Raw genomic sequence first — 13,921 nt, 5'->3', positions numbered from 1 at the left:
GTAGCGTCGATTACTCTTAATTACGCATGATTACGTATGATTCACGCACGTGCATCCACGCCGTCGACCGCGTTAGCCGCGGCCGCGATTTTCCCGGCCGCTCATTTCGTGGCTTTATTGCGGCATCCCGGTGACAGTTTCGCCGCGCTATATTGAATATCGAATGGACGACTGGCTCAGCTTGTAGGAGCGTAACGCCGGTTATACGCCCTCAAGGCGCTTCTAAATCGACCGGCTGAACTACATCGGGTATTCCCTACTTCTGTCCGATATGCCGTGGACCTAGTTTACTTCTGGCCCCGATTATTACTCCGAGCCATCATCGTCGCCGCCGAGCATCCGCGATATATCCGTCGGAGAGGGCGCTCTGGGAACTTTTAAGGCGGAACACGAGGGTCTGCTAAAACAACGACGACGTTTACCCCAACGAAGAGGGAGAAAGACAGCGCGATGATAGTCACTTCACTTCCACGGATGTAAACGTCAAAATCTGCTACGTCGAACTCTTTACATCCCTCCAAGTGAGATTTCGCTCGAAACGAATAATCGTCCGACGATTTGATTCGCGAATTTCGCGAGCACCGCACTCGTGTACGAGAGAAGAAGCAAAGGGGAAACACTCGTTGTTTCTCACTGTTATTCGCCGTGCGAGCTTCGCACGCGTGCGCAGCATCGGCAAGCAGGGTGCAAACGACGGAATGCGATGGACACAACGTGCGTAATCATACGCCTAAAAAATCGGATTCGCAGCGGGCTCGATAATGGCTGCCTCCCCCTCCTTTCCCCCATCCCGGCGATGAGGAGGAGTGAAAAAAGGAAGTAAACGATCGAAATTGGTTTGGACGGTCTGGGCGAACTGCTCGACCGACTGCTCTACCCTAAAGAGCGAACGCGCAACATTCCGATCCATTACAATTACTGAATAATTCCAATGTTGGCCCACATTGAAGGAAAGAAACCCGAAATTAGCTTGATTAGAGGCTACCGTTCGTCAGGATAGCCACTACCGGAATTTAACTAGTTATTATATAGATACAGCCTCTCTCTCTCTCTCTCTCTCTCTCTCTCTCTCTCTCTCTCTCTCTCCACGAGAGCGCCTTATAGGTGCGTTAAGAGAAAACGCTCCCTGCGAAATTAGGCTGCTCCAGACCGGCGTGCGTTGCATGGGAAGAGAGGGCCAATAATTATGTCATATCGAGGATCGTGCGTTTGTGCACGCCGGCTCACGTAATTTCACGGTTTTTGTTGAGAGGCGCAGCGCGCGATTCCGATTTGAACTTTAATTGAATTTCGCGATCCCGAGGTGGCGTATTCGTGCGGTATTCGAGTCGCGAAGCCTCGCTCCTCTCTCCCCCTTTCTCCCTCGAATCACGCAAAATAGAAACAAAAATACCGGAGAAGAGTACGCGAAGGGACGATGATAATTTTGGCCGCGGTATCGGACTTGTAATCGAAGGGGTGGACGGTGATATTGATCCGTCTGTTTGCCGAGTGATTAAACCATTTTGTTAACATAAGTAAACGCGGAGGTAGTGCGCCGAAATTATCCGGCCGGCTGCTCCCGCGCTGCCGATTATTAAAGCTAAAAAACACCGAGACAGCGCAATCACGTTGAACTGTACGCGTCGCGCGTGTGATTGATCACGCGAGCTACGGACCGTGGACTCTCTTTCGTTCCCCCTAATGAAAGAGTCGCTAATGAAATAACTCCATTAGCGCTATCGCGTCTAAGATCGTGTTGTTTTCGTGAACTTAGACAGTTGTTACCGACCTGATATCTCGTCCCTATCAATCAGGAGTGGAATTTTACTTGAGAAAATTTAGGGAGAGAGACATTTATAAAAATCGTGACCGACCAAGTTTGACGTCTAAGGTTCGCACAACGAAACTCGTTATAGTGAGAAGGAAATACTTGGTACTCGTAATTGTAACTGCACAAAGGAATAACAAATCGTGGTCATGAAAACCATTTTTTTCATGAAATTCTACTACGATGTTAGTGATAATAAGCTCGTATGAATGTTGCTGCCACTATTTTACCACAGAAGATATAGTTAGGGCCAAAGGCAGCTGTAATTTTAGTCGGATCAATCATTCTTTCTCTCTCAGCGTACACATGATCGATGTCAAGCACATCGATCGTGTTTATTACTCACATCGCGCGCTTATTAAGTGTCATCGGCGGGAAGAACAATTTCTTGCGTGAGACGGCGAGCGTGCAAGAGGACGCGACGACACGGGACTGATGAATATCCGCATGAATACGACGAGGATCGCGCGAGTAGGAAATTAATTTAGCGAGGGGCGAGAGTCGATGTAACGAGGCAGGCACGGCGAGACGGAAGAAAGTCAGCCAGCCCAGTCAGCGTGCGCGAGTTCGCGAGTGAACGGCGACTTTTTTCCAATTTCGCAGATAATTAATGCGCGACGATATAATTTCATTAAGGACAATAGACAGACGGTGTTTGTTTGAGTTATGATGGCCGCGGTGATAAATCGCGCGCTTTAATAGCTACCATGCCGGAGCAATTATTGTTGCTGGCCAAGTTCGCTGCGATTCCTTGCTGTGCCCACGCACAAAACACGAGAACGGACGGATAACACGCGGCCGTGTGCGCTTATTACTCACAACCCCGCCTAGAAAACGCGAGAGGAAGTCGAAGCGCCCGACGAGGATGCGCAGAAGCCGGAGCTTCGGAACGTCTGGAGAAAAAATCTCCCAAGTAAGAAGGGGAAGTGAAGAAAACGTCTTCCTCTGTTTGCTCGAAATTTGTCGGGGTGAGACCTCGCTCAAAACGAGCGAGAATCCCCTCGACTGACCGACGCTCGATCGAATTAAGCTTTTGCGCTCGAGGAAAAAAAGCGGCGCACAACCGGACATTACCTTCCCTCTCTAAATTCCTTGGAGTAAAATGCCTCACTCGAGACGAGCGAGTGTTAGAATCGATCGAACTTGTTCCTGTGGAACACGCCGAATTCACTCTTCATTCTCGAGTGAAAACGTTCACTCGACGGTGCAGAGTGGAGAATTCGCTTTGTATGAAGAGAGTGGCTCGAATTGTGGATGACTGTCGCTCCGGCTCGGCTGTCAGTCCGCTTTTCGAGCGGAATTTCAGGCGGGAAAATTTGCAGAATAATTTAACGATCGGAATTGCGTGTATCGACTCAGCGGCTCGATTACAGGACTCAAGTCCGCGTGATTCCCGACGCTTGAAATGTAAGCGAATGTATTTCGTTACCACGGCCAATATCGTGGCCGAAAAAAATTGTAATGGCTCGCCCGCGACGACGACGCTGCCGCTGCTGCTGCTGCTGCTGCCGTGCGCGCGCGCGGAGATTTACATTTTCATTTTCCCGATATCAATTTTTGAAGTTTGTTTTCATACGTGGGGAGCAGCGCCGTTCCGCCAGCCCGGAAACGCCAGATTCGGCGATATCGAATACGCGATATTGAAAAAAATATGCAAGCGAGATACCGACGAAGCCACGCTCACTCGCTCACTCGCCTGGGTTTGTTTGCACGGGATCTTTCCTCGAAAAATATTACAAAAGGAAGCGCGTCCTACGCAAGGCGAAATGCGACCACGCGCCACGCTGCACGCGAAATATGATTTGCTATTATTTCACGGGAAAACAGGACAAATATCTCTTTCGCGCAACGAGAGAAATATTGTACTCTCAAAATATTATAGTAGCGACTAATTAAGTATTATATTAATAGTAGCGACGCGAGGATCTAGATTAAACTCAGGACGGTCCAATGTCTTTATTGGACGCGCGTGTGGTCATTAATAATGTTCCGATGTCAAAATACATGGGCACGCACAAATGCGCATGTATAGACCGGCCGGGGAGAGATAATTGAAAAATAATATGAATTAACTGAAATGAAATGTCCATCGCGCGTGCTATCGTCACTAGTTAAATTCTGTCACGCAGATTACAACTCCATCGACGCAAACCTCACTCCCAATCTGAACAACACCGAAATAGTTTCGAACGTAGTTTGTTTGCGCCTCGTTTGCGCTCTGTTTGTGCCACTTTCCGTTTCGTTTACACCCCAAAGGACAAAAAATATATATGAAATTTGAAATTTCCTCTTCACAACGAAGAGATTGACAAATATTCAGCGACCGAGTGGAGGATAATTCTTTACACACTCGCGAAAATACCCCGCGTCCTCCATCCTGTTCCTGGTTTCTTCATCTCGCAGTGACACTTACTAACACTCTTCTGTAACACTAGTAAGTGTTTGTGGTTACGATAACGTCGAGGACGCTGACTCCAGAACAGATTACAGGATTTTTTCGTCTCTTTTGAATCTCGATTCTATCGCAGTTTCTGATTACTTTTAATGTTGATAATAAAAAAAATCTTTTGTAATGGACATGAAAGCAAATGTGAAGCAAGATGAAAGATTGGTGTAAACAGATGCGAGCAAACAGAACTCTTCTCTTCTGTTCAAGCTGCGCGTCAGAGTTCGTATCGGTTGCGAATCCGGGGTGGCCGCGTATTTCCGACGTAGCGTTTCCGCCCACGCGGTTATGACGTTACTCGCGAATTCTTTAATAGCGGAGATAGGCTTGAAACCGTTTCAGAGGTTAACCAGGGTCCCCCGAGCACACGTCTGGCAGTTCCGCCGTTTGAATGGCTAGTTAGCGCGAAGATTGGTTTTCTTCGCATTATTCGTCCCTTCTTCGGGGCGGCGTTATTGGGATCACCCAAACACACGGCAGTAAAATCAGCTAAGCTGGCGGTTATTTATTGCTCGCGGTGGCACAGGTGAAAGAAACGGGCCTCACTCACGTTCTGCCATCCTCCGGCTCCCCCTTAACCTTCTCCATCCCGCGTCGCTCCCTCTCTCTCTCTCTCTCTCTCTCTCTCTCTCTCTCTCTCTCTCTTTCTCCTTCGCCTACTTTTTCTGTGTCTCTTTTTCGTTTTCTTCCTTCGTTTTCTTCTTTCAAAAAGTACTTAACGCGCCCGGGATTCCTACCGCTCGATTCGACATCGCGCGAGAGGAGCGTTCTTCTGCGCGGCAAGAACAACGCGAGAAGAACTCGGAGATGGAACTCGCGAGAAGGGCTCGGGCGAGAGAGAAGTCATAGGTAAACATTATGGCACAATAACCGACACCGTTGCCACGTCGCGCCCGCGCAAAAAAGCTATTCAACTTTTATGAACGCGCCGCTACGTTTTACGGTTTCCAGTATCGGCCGTTAACGCCGTCTCACGCCGGAATCGCCGCGTCTCTGCGTTTCTCGCCTGTGATGAGTCGAGCTACGATAATAACCCACAGTCTTCTCGAATGTCCGGCGATTATTAATCGTTGCAGACGTTGCACGGCCCGCGACGGACTTTCTCCAAACTGCGAATCTCGTGAGAAAACCGACGCCGCCGTCGAACCGAAGCGACCGGTTCGCGCGGCACGACGTTTAGGAAAGTTGGCGCCTTATGCCCCGATTCGCTTCCGTCCTGTCGTGTCTCTCGATCAACGGCTGCGAGTCACGGCTGCGAATCCACCCCGCCGCCTGGTAGTTTGCAATTCATTCAAAACTGCCTATCGAACAATTGACTAATCGATGAACACGCGAGAATAGCCTTTACGTAACCACACGTGACATTTAAAACCAGCTGCACGCGAGGGAAAACGGGGAACTAGAGGTCGGCATTTTGGCTCGCGCGCGTCTCAGCACACTCTCGCATGATTTACGCGCGTCCCGCTTGAATTCCTACTCGCACGCTCTCTTATAATTTCGCGCGCGCCTTATAATTTCCGCGAGCACGTCCTATCCGGATGTGGGCTAAAGAGAGAAAACACGCCGCGCTTAATGGCGACGACAACGCGCACGCGGCCTATCATCGATCTCCTTCTTAACTGGCCGCCTGTTAACGAGCGTCGCGTCGTTTCCGATAGAATCCGTACGTCGGTCTTTGATTTATGGCCGTTTAATAGGCGCTCGATTCCCCGATCGGGAAATATCGGGCCGCGGCATTTCCGTTTTTCATACCGCGCGCTCGTCTCGCCCTCGCGCGCACACATCCAAGAATGAATAAGTTAATCCTGATTAGCTCCGCGCGATGATATACGCGAGCAGATTGCGAAACGTGTTTTCACGACAAACTGCACGAGTTTCATTCAATTATATACGGCCCGTTTGCGTTTTAATCTCCCTCTCTCCCTCCCCCCTCTCTCTCTCTCTCTCTCTCTCTCTCGCGCGCGCGCGAGCAGGTAGGTCGACGCGGGGTGACAGAGACTTCAGGATGGCGCGTACTGCTTCTTTACATATCCCGGGAGGAAGAATCGTTAATCTCACGGCAAATTACAGTCATTTTCGGCGCCGACCATATCTTTTTGTCGTTCCAACGAAGAAAAAAAGAGTAATTGCAGCGATATCGTACGAGATTGTTATTAACAACACTGTAGCGGCGTTTACGACGAAAATCAGTTTTCTGACTATGTGATTGTATTTCAGCGTGCAATTACGCTTCTTTTTCTCCAGTACGAGGCGCTCGATGTCAACGGTCTTTCATTCATCCCCGAGCTGATGAACAGCGAGAGGAAGAGGGAAAGAGAAAGAGAACCTCGTTGAAACCAATTTTCTCCGTCGCTAGGATCGATGACGTCGACACGGTACCGATCGAGCCGATCTCAGGTTCCGAGAATGCTCGAGTGTCGCGTGACGAAAGTTACGGCCGCGTGAATCGCGGATTCTTTTCGTATTTCCGATCGGCAATCTTGCTTCTTCGATTTATTTGCTCGTAGCTTTTCCCTCTCTCCTCCTTTTCTCTCTTTCTCTCGCACCACAAACGTGCTCTTACTTCGCTTCTTCCACTCGTACGACCGATCCCTTCGCGTCGTGGCGCAATTTATGCACTCCAGCGAGATCACCCGCGAGACACTTGACCGTAAAACGGCTAATCGTTAATAAAAGAACGCGCGCTTCTAGGTATCGCGAGGATCCCGACTAGAAATTTATCCCATGGTCTTGATCAGGTTGATTATTTGATTTGTGCAAGATGATGTTATCGAGACCCGATAAGTCATGTAACGCAGCTTGGCAATCAGGATAATTGGTAAGAATTATTAACTCTGCGTGTGTGTGTGTGTGTGTGTGATCCATGGATCATTTTAGAAACACTCAAACAGTCAATAATTCCATACCTTCTTCCATATTTTGCGGAAAAAGAAAATATTGGAGGCTATAACACGTTTTAAACAGAAAATACACTATGAGAGAAAAAAATATCTAAAAAATAAAAAATATTCATTCGGTATATCCACCGAATAACATATTTACTTAAATCTAAATTCTTTTATTTAAATGAAATAAACAATTGCTTTCATAAATGCGAAAGTTTTAAGAAAACGTATATTTTGTGACTCAAAAAATATTTTGTATTAGTATAAGCAAATATGTTGTGCGTCCACCGAATAAATATTTTTTATTTCTTGAACATTTTTCCCTCGATTTAGGAACCTTAAATAATGAGAAAAAATTGTGATATGATTTCTTTTAATCGTACGTGAGGAGAAAAGTGTCCAGAAGTGATCGGTCACACACGAAGAATTAATAATAAGGATCTTATTTACCCTAGAACTCTAAATATCGAAAATATGCAAATCTTAAACATGAATAAATTTTATCCAGCGCATTTTTATTTGCTCATTCCGTCAAAACTCAATCTATTTATTATTTTTAATCTGCGTAGAAAACATTCAGGGATATGGATCTATTAATGTCTTTGCAATTCAATGAAGTTGAAAAAAGTTACAGTGAAGAAACAAAACACAATGCTTTTAAGAACGGTCACGTTTGAAAAGTTGGTCTAGCTAAAATTTAGCCGTGTTCAAGATTCTAAGGTTAATAATCAAGATCCGATATCGTCAGTTTGTACAAACCAGACAACTGATTGGGATCAAGAACTTGGGATGAGAGAACTATGGTATAAATTTCTAGTCGGGATACCGTTCGAAGCGTCGTCGCGTTTTCGTTTTCGCTCTTCGAGCGTGAAGAAAAGTGTTGCTGCGCGCAACAAAAGTCCAAGGGAGCGAGCCGGCGGGAGAGGCGCGGTTGATTGAAACGTCAGCTACGAGGAGTTATGCGCCGGTGATGCACCACGGTTCACATTGTCTACTCACGCACACACACACACATTGTGCGCGAATGTTTCCTAGTGTACGCGGCACACGCACGCGATAGCGCGTTCAGGTCGGCGCGTACGCGTCGCGTGTACCATCCCCGAACCGACCATTAAACCCTTTTTATCCGCGCTGTCCGTGGTGCGTCTGAATTTGAACGATGCATCGTGAACACTGTAAAGCCTGATCTACAATATTCTCTTTGCTTCTTGCTTCTTTATTTCTTTCTGACTCAAATCTTAAGCTTTAAACCTGATCTACAATATGCTCTTTGCTTCCTGCTTCTTTCTCTTTATCTCTTTCTGACTCAAACCTTAAGCTTTAAGCCAGAAAAAGATAGAAGACAAGAAACAGAACGCAAAGAGCATATTGTAGATCAGACTTTAAATCAGAAAAAACAGAAGACAAGAAACAGAACGCAAAGAGCATATTGTAGATCAGACTTTAAATCAGAAAAAACAGAAGACAAGAAACAGAACGCAAAGAGCATATTGTAGATCAGACTTTAAATCAGAAAAAACAGAAGACAAGAAACAGAACGCAAAGAGCATATTGTAGATCAGACTTTAAATCAGAAAAAACAGAAGACAAGAAACAGAACGCAAAGAGCATATTGTAGATCAGACTTTAAATCAGAAAAAACAGAAGACAAGAAACAGAACGCAAAGAGCATATTGTAGATCAGACTTTAAATCAGAAAAAACAGAAGACAAGAAACAGAACGCAAAGAGCATATTGTAGATCAGGCTTAAGGGATAGTTCACACCTTGGCATAGAAGTAGAAAACAGAAAGCCAATCAGAACTGGTAGAAAAGCAGAAACTAGTCATCTAATCACCAGCACAAGTTCTGACCTGCTTTTCTGCATGGAAAAACAAAAGATCTGCTACATATGGACAACTAAACATAATTTGCTGTATTAGCCACTTTTTCTTTGCTGCAGGAACTAATTTTCTTGCTATGTTGACAAGAAAATCTGCACGTACAACAAAAAAGTAGCTAAAGCAGTAAATTATGTTTACTGATCCATCTGTACCAAATTTGCTACATTAGCCACTTTTCTTTTGTAGGAGCAGACTTTCTTGTTATCACAGCAAGAAAATAGGTTCCCGCAGCAAAGAAAAAGTAGCTAACACAGCGAATTATATTTAACTGTCCATATGTAGCAAATTAGTTTGCTGCTGCAGCAAGTTATTTTTTTCCGTATGCTTTCTACTTTTCTGCCAAGGTGTGGATGCGCTCTAAGAAAAAATTCACAGCTCGGAAGGGGAAAGAGGAAAGCAACATGCGGAAGCCAATCGCGCTGGTGGTCGGGGTGGCAGTTTCTGCTCTTCTACCAAACGTGAGTTCTGATCGACTTTCTGTATTCTGATCTTCTGCCGAAATGTGAATTCTGCCTGCAACGCGTCGGATGCCACGATTATTTTTGTGCGGTCAGAGGAGCATCCATCCCTCCATTCGCCGTTTCGCGTTCGGCGATTTTGCGGAGCGCGCGAACATGAAGTGACGCACGTGTGTGCGCGTGCGTGCACACGCGTGCGCGCTTCTGGCTACGAATACACGCGCCCAAGTAATTGGCGATCGTAAAGCATCGAAGGTGCTAACAGCAACAACGAAAATGTTGCGCGTCTACTCCTCCGCCCGCGGTCGAGAGCGACGATTAACAACATAATAAGAACTCCGCCTCGACTTGCGCGCTGCCGGCGGCTGGATTAATTTTGTGCGTTAAATATCCGCGCGAACGTATTGAACCTAGTCTTATTACGTCTAATGGCTACTTTTATTCCCTTATACAGGAAGAACGATTGATCCACACGTAAATTCGCTCGAGTCAACTAGATTCAATAGTAAAATATGAAACAACCAATTATGCGTTTGCTGCAACTGCAGAGCGATTGCTGAGTCACTGGCGTTGCAGCAATGACGACATCTGGTTGCTCCGAGCAAAGTGTATCCATGGTAAATGTCACCCCAACCGCGATTTCTGGTTGCCACAACCAGATCGCTACACTAAGAAAAAGTGTTTGGTACTTAAATGTAATTATAACCACACGGAGAGGTAATTGCTATAAATTATGGTCAAGAAAACATCCCCATCCTTTTATACACATATTAAATTCTACTATAATATAAATAATTATAAGCTTATATACGTATACTATCATTTTACTACAAGAAATATAATTAGAGTTAGAAATAACTATGATTTGAGTTGGATTAACCATTTTTTTCTATCATTGATTTAGTTGATGTATCAGAATAACTGACAAGGAACATTCGCGAAGTGTATCTCCGATTTCCGATGAAACTTGGCATGTTTATAGAGTGGCAAAAAATAAGAGACCTATATTTTTTTTACCGGTAATGGCGCAGGTTTAAGGGGTGAAACTACCCCTCAAAGTTTCATGCCCTTTTTACTATTTCTGTAACTATTAGAGATAGAAAAAAACTTTTTAGACAAAAGTTATGCGGTTTCTTATAAAAAATAAAATGGGCTAAAAAGTTTTTTTCTATCTCTAACAGTTATAGAGGTAGTAAAAAGGGCATGAAACTTTGAGGGGTAGTTTCACCCCTTAAACCTAAGCCACTGCCGATAAAAAAATATGGGTTTCTTATTTTTGGCCATTCTATAAATATGCCAAGTTTCGTCGAAATCGGAGACACACACTTCGCGAATGTTCCTTGTGAATTGTATCACACATCATACAACTCTCTTAAAGTAAATCAGTGAATAGTCATTGATATCAGTTATGAGTATAGCACTGAGCACTTTCAGTGCTATACTTATAACTGTAATCATAGTATATTCACTGTTTTCAGTGATGTTTGACTAATTTATTTTCAGAAAGAAGGATAACCAGATGATAACTGATGCAGTTACACCGCTCACAACAAAATATTTCTGTTTACATGCACCGCACCTTCTTTCCCGTGCAATATTTTCTTTTCCATCATCTTCTCTCGCGTTTATCAATTTGAAAAAACGCATCGCGGATGGTCGCTTAAAGTGCGCTCGAAGAATCGCAGGCGCGCGCGCGCGCATATTCTGGTACAGACGCGCCTCGTAATATCTCTCATTACGATGCCTAAGCAAATTTGTTAAATTTACAGCATTTAATGGCTGGTTTGCGGTAATAGCATTGCATTTCGCTTTGTCAATATTGAAGCCGCTAGTCGATCGGACTTGTTAATTTGATATCAAACATTTAACTTCGACTGGGAAACGCGCAGGCCTATATATATTTTGCTTCTATATTTACGATAATATTTAATACACCCATTGGACGGTGGCCACGCGCGCGCGCATGTGGGCGACGGGGAAGGGAGATACAGCGCATATAATTAATACAAACTTTGACAACACTTTGACTCGCGCTATTTGTCGCGAATAAATAAATCGAGAAGAGAACTCGCGGGTAATAAATCCGCGTGAGATAAATAAACAAACACTTTGAAATTCCGGTTATCACTCTTCGCGACGGGCAAGAGGAGAGCAAAAGAGGGAAGCTTCCTGTCCGTTCTCAATTTACGACGTCTCGCAACACCGCCGCCGCGAATCGACGCGTTTAAGCTAGAATCACACGAAGCACGATTTCATGGCTCCTTACTCGCACGCTGATCGGCAGTTCGGTTCACTGCACGAGTCGTGCATCGGAGGATCTATGCAGTGGACTGGGCTGTCGGTCAGTGTGCATGTGAGAAGTGCATGTGAGAAGCGCATGAAATCGTGCGTCGTGCGACTCTAGCTTCACCGACGTGTTTACCGACGTCCGCACGCGCAACGAAGGCGCAACGAAGGCGCAACGAGGAGAGGGTATAGCACAACGTCTGTGCACGCGGAATGATTCCATTGTGCCAGGATTTTACGAGTGAGGCTCTTAAAGCCTGTCATTACGCGGCGTCTGGCGGATGCCCGCTCGCACGCGCGCGCTCGCGCCGAGTAAGTTCCGCAAAGAAATCCCCCATGATTTACCGCTCAATTTTATGAACTTATATTCCATAAGGCCAACGTATCTATTTCACTTAAGCGCGTCCTTGGGGCGCGCGTGACGAATTGCGCGTCGTAACGTCATTGCGGTTGTTTATTACGCCCGCGACCAGGTGCGCGCGTTTCAGATTCGCGAAGATAGTGCGTTTCGCGCGACTGTCGGTGAACGGGCTCTCTAATCTCTCGGGCACGCTGCCTCTGTGAGCATGCCTCGCAATCGTTAGGTCGCAATTATCGAGATAGATAGATTTGTCGTGCAATTCGCGACGGTGGCTGCATACACAATCTTATCGCGGGAGATCTCTTTGCAACGGTGATTTTTCCCGAGTCTTGGGTACCTGTCCTCTTCAGCTGAACCAGATTGCACTTTCTACCCTTAGAGTGAAGCAAATACAAAACCTCGAGGGTAAAAATTGATTTACAATGTGCAAGTCGTTTCCTCTCCCCTTCTTTCATCCTTTTCTGACTTGAACCTTAAGCCAGAGAAAGGTAGAGAACGAGAAACAGGAAGCAAAGAGCACATTATAGATATGAGGGAATAAACTCCCAGGGCTGCGACTGATCCAGGTAGGAACAGACTTGTTGTGCCTCTCGAGTTTAAAGGCCCGGCGAGTCGGAAGAGCTAGAGTATATTTTGAAAAGAGTTTACCATTTGATGCATTCTCGCGGTGTTGTAGTAGTCTAGGTTCGGCATTCGGGCGCTTCGTCGGGGCCAACGTTCACATGAACTGAAAAACTGATCCGAGAGCGAGGCTCGAGAGATCGCGGAAGAGTCGCTGCTGTCCGCCGCGGAAGCACTCGACGACACCACTGTACATGCACCACTCTCTCGGAGAGAATCCAACAGGTACCCGGGGCACTGACGGGGCGCGACAGGAACGCGATGTCCTCCGCGACGACGATAACGACGACGACGCGATCAACGCGGCATCCTCAACGCGGAACACCCGTCACGACAAGGCCCGCGGTAGGAGCGCACGTGCGCGCGGCCTCTCGAGACGAGGATGTTCGTGGCGACGGTACTGGCCGCCAAAAACGAAACGGTGCCCCACCCGGTCGTCACTGTGCACAAATCTTCTAACTCGGCGGCGGGGTGTCGCGATCTTCGCGCGATCCCTATGCAGATTCGCGCTTTCGGCGCGACCGTCGGGCTCGCGCGCCAACCACCCTTGGGCCCGACGACTGTGTTTCCAAGCACGGGAGGGAGATAAAGTAATGAGTAGGCTGTGCACGTACGAGAGGGACGGAAGGGAGAGAATAAAGGGACAGAAAGGGAAACAACGAGAGGGAAAGATGAAAAGAAAGAGAGAGAAAGAGAAGAGAGACAGGAGAGAGAAAGAGAGAGAGAGAAAGAGAGAGGGAGGAAGGATGGATGAACCCGAGATATATCGAGTTACCGGCACCGCGCGGATATTGTTTTCCGATATCTCGACCTTTGTATAGGTATTCGCCTTAAACCGTCGTACACGCAGGAGGACTCGAGGGTTACTGCGCCCGCGGGGCCTTAGCTACCAGATAGACGCGCCGGCTGAGCGGTCGGGGTAGGAGCTGGGACGGGCCCAAAGGTCCGGATTATTCCCCGCCGAGGCCGCATTGGCTGGTTGGGGCCAGCTGGGACCCAATAGAGCCACGTTATGCGCTGTTGAATGCGAGGAGACGGGACGCCCAGACCGACCAGGATTGGCTCGCGCGCTGGGACCGTGGCTCGTGTTGGCGCTCTCGCGGATAAACCTCCGGATAATGTCATGGAGATTTTATTTCTCGAATAAAGGATGGGTCTCTCTCTCTCTCTCT

General features: G+C 46.7%; 1 protein-coding gene across 1 annotated transcript in view; it reads right to left on the bottom strand.

The window, feature by feature from the left end:
* Window positions 1-13,604, bottom strand: part of LOC116845066 (transcription factor AP-2-epsilon) — a 188,424-nt gene extending 174,820 nt beyond the window's left edge. The window contains exon 1 of the mRNA XM_032817367.1: window positions 12,777-13,604. The gene's annotated coding sequence lies outside the window, so the exon portion shown is untranslated. The remainder of the gene's footprint in view (window positions 1-12,776) is intronic.
* Between the last annotated feature and the right edge of the window lie 317 nt (window positions 13,605-13,921).

The sequence above is a fragment of the Odontomachus brunneus genome, unplaced genomic scaffold (assembly GCF_010583005.1).
Source record: "Odontomachus brunneus isolate Ranch 3 - 2012 unplaced genomic scaffold, Obru_v1 Obru_scaffold_004, whole genome shotgun sequence".
NCBI classification, from domain to species: domain Eukaryota; kingdom Metazoa; phylum Arthropoda; class Insecta; order Hymenoptera; family Formicidae; genus Odontomachus; species Odontomachus brunneus.
Note: the sequence above shows the minus strand (reverse complement) of the source record. Positions and strands in the feature narration are given on the sequence as shown.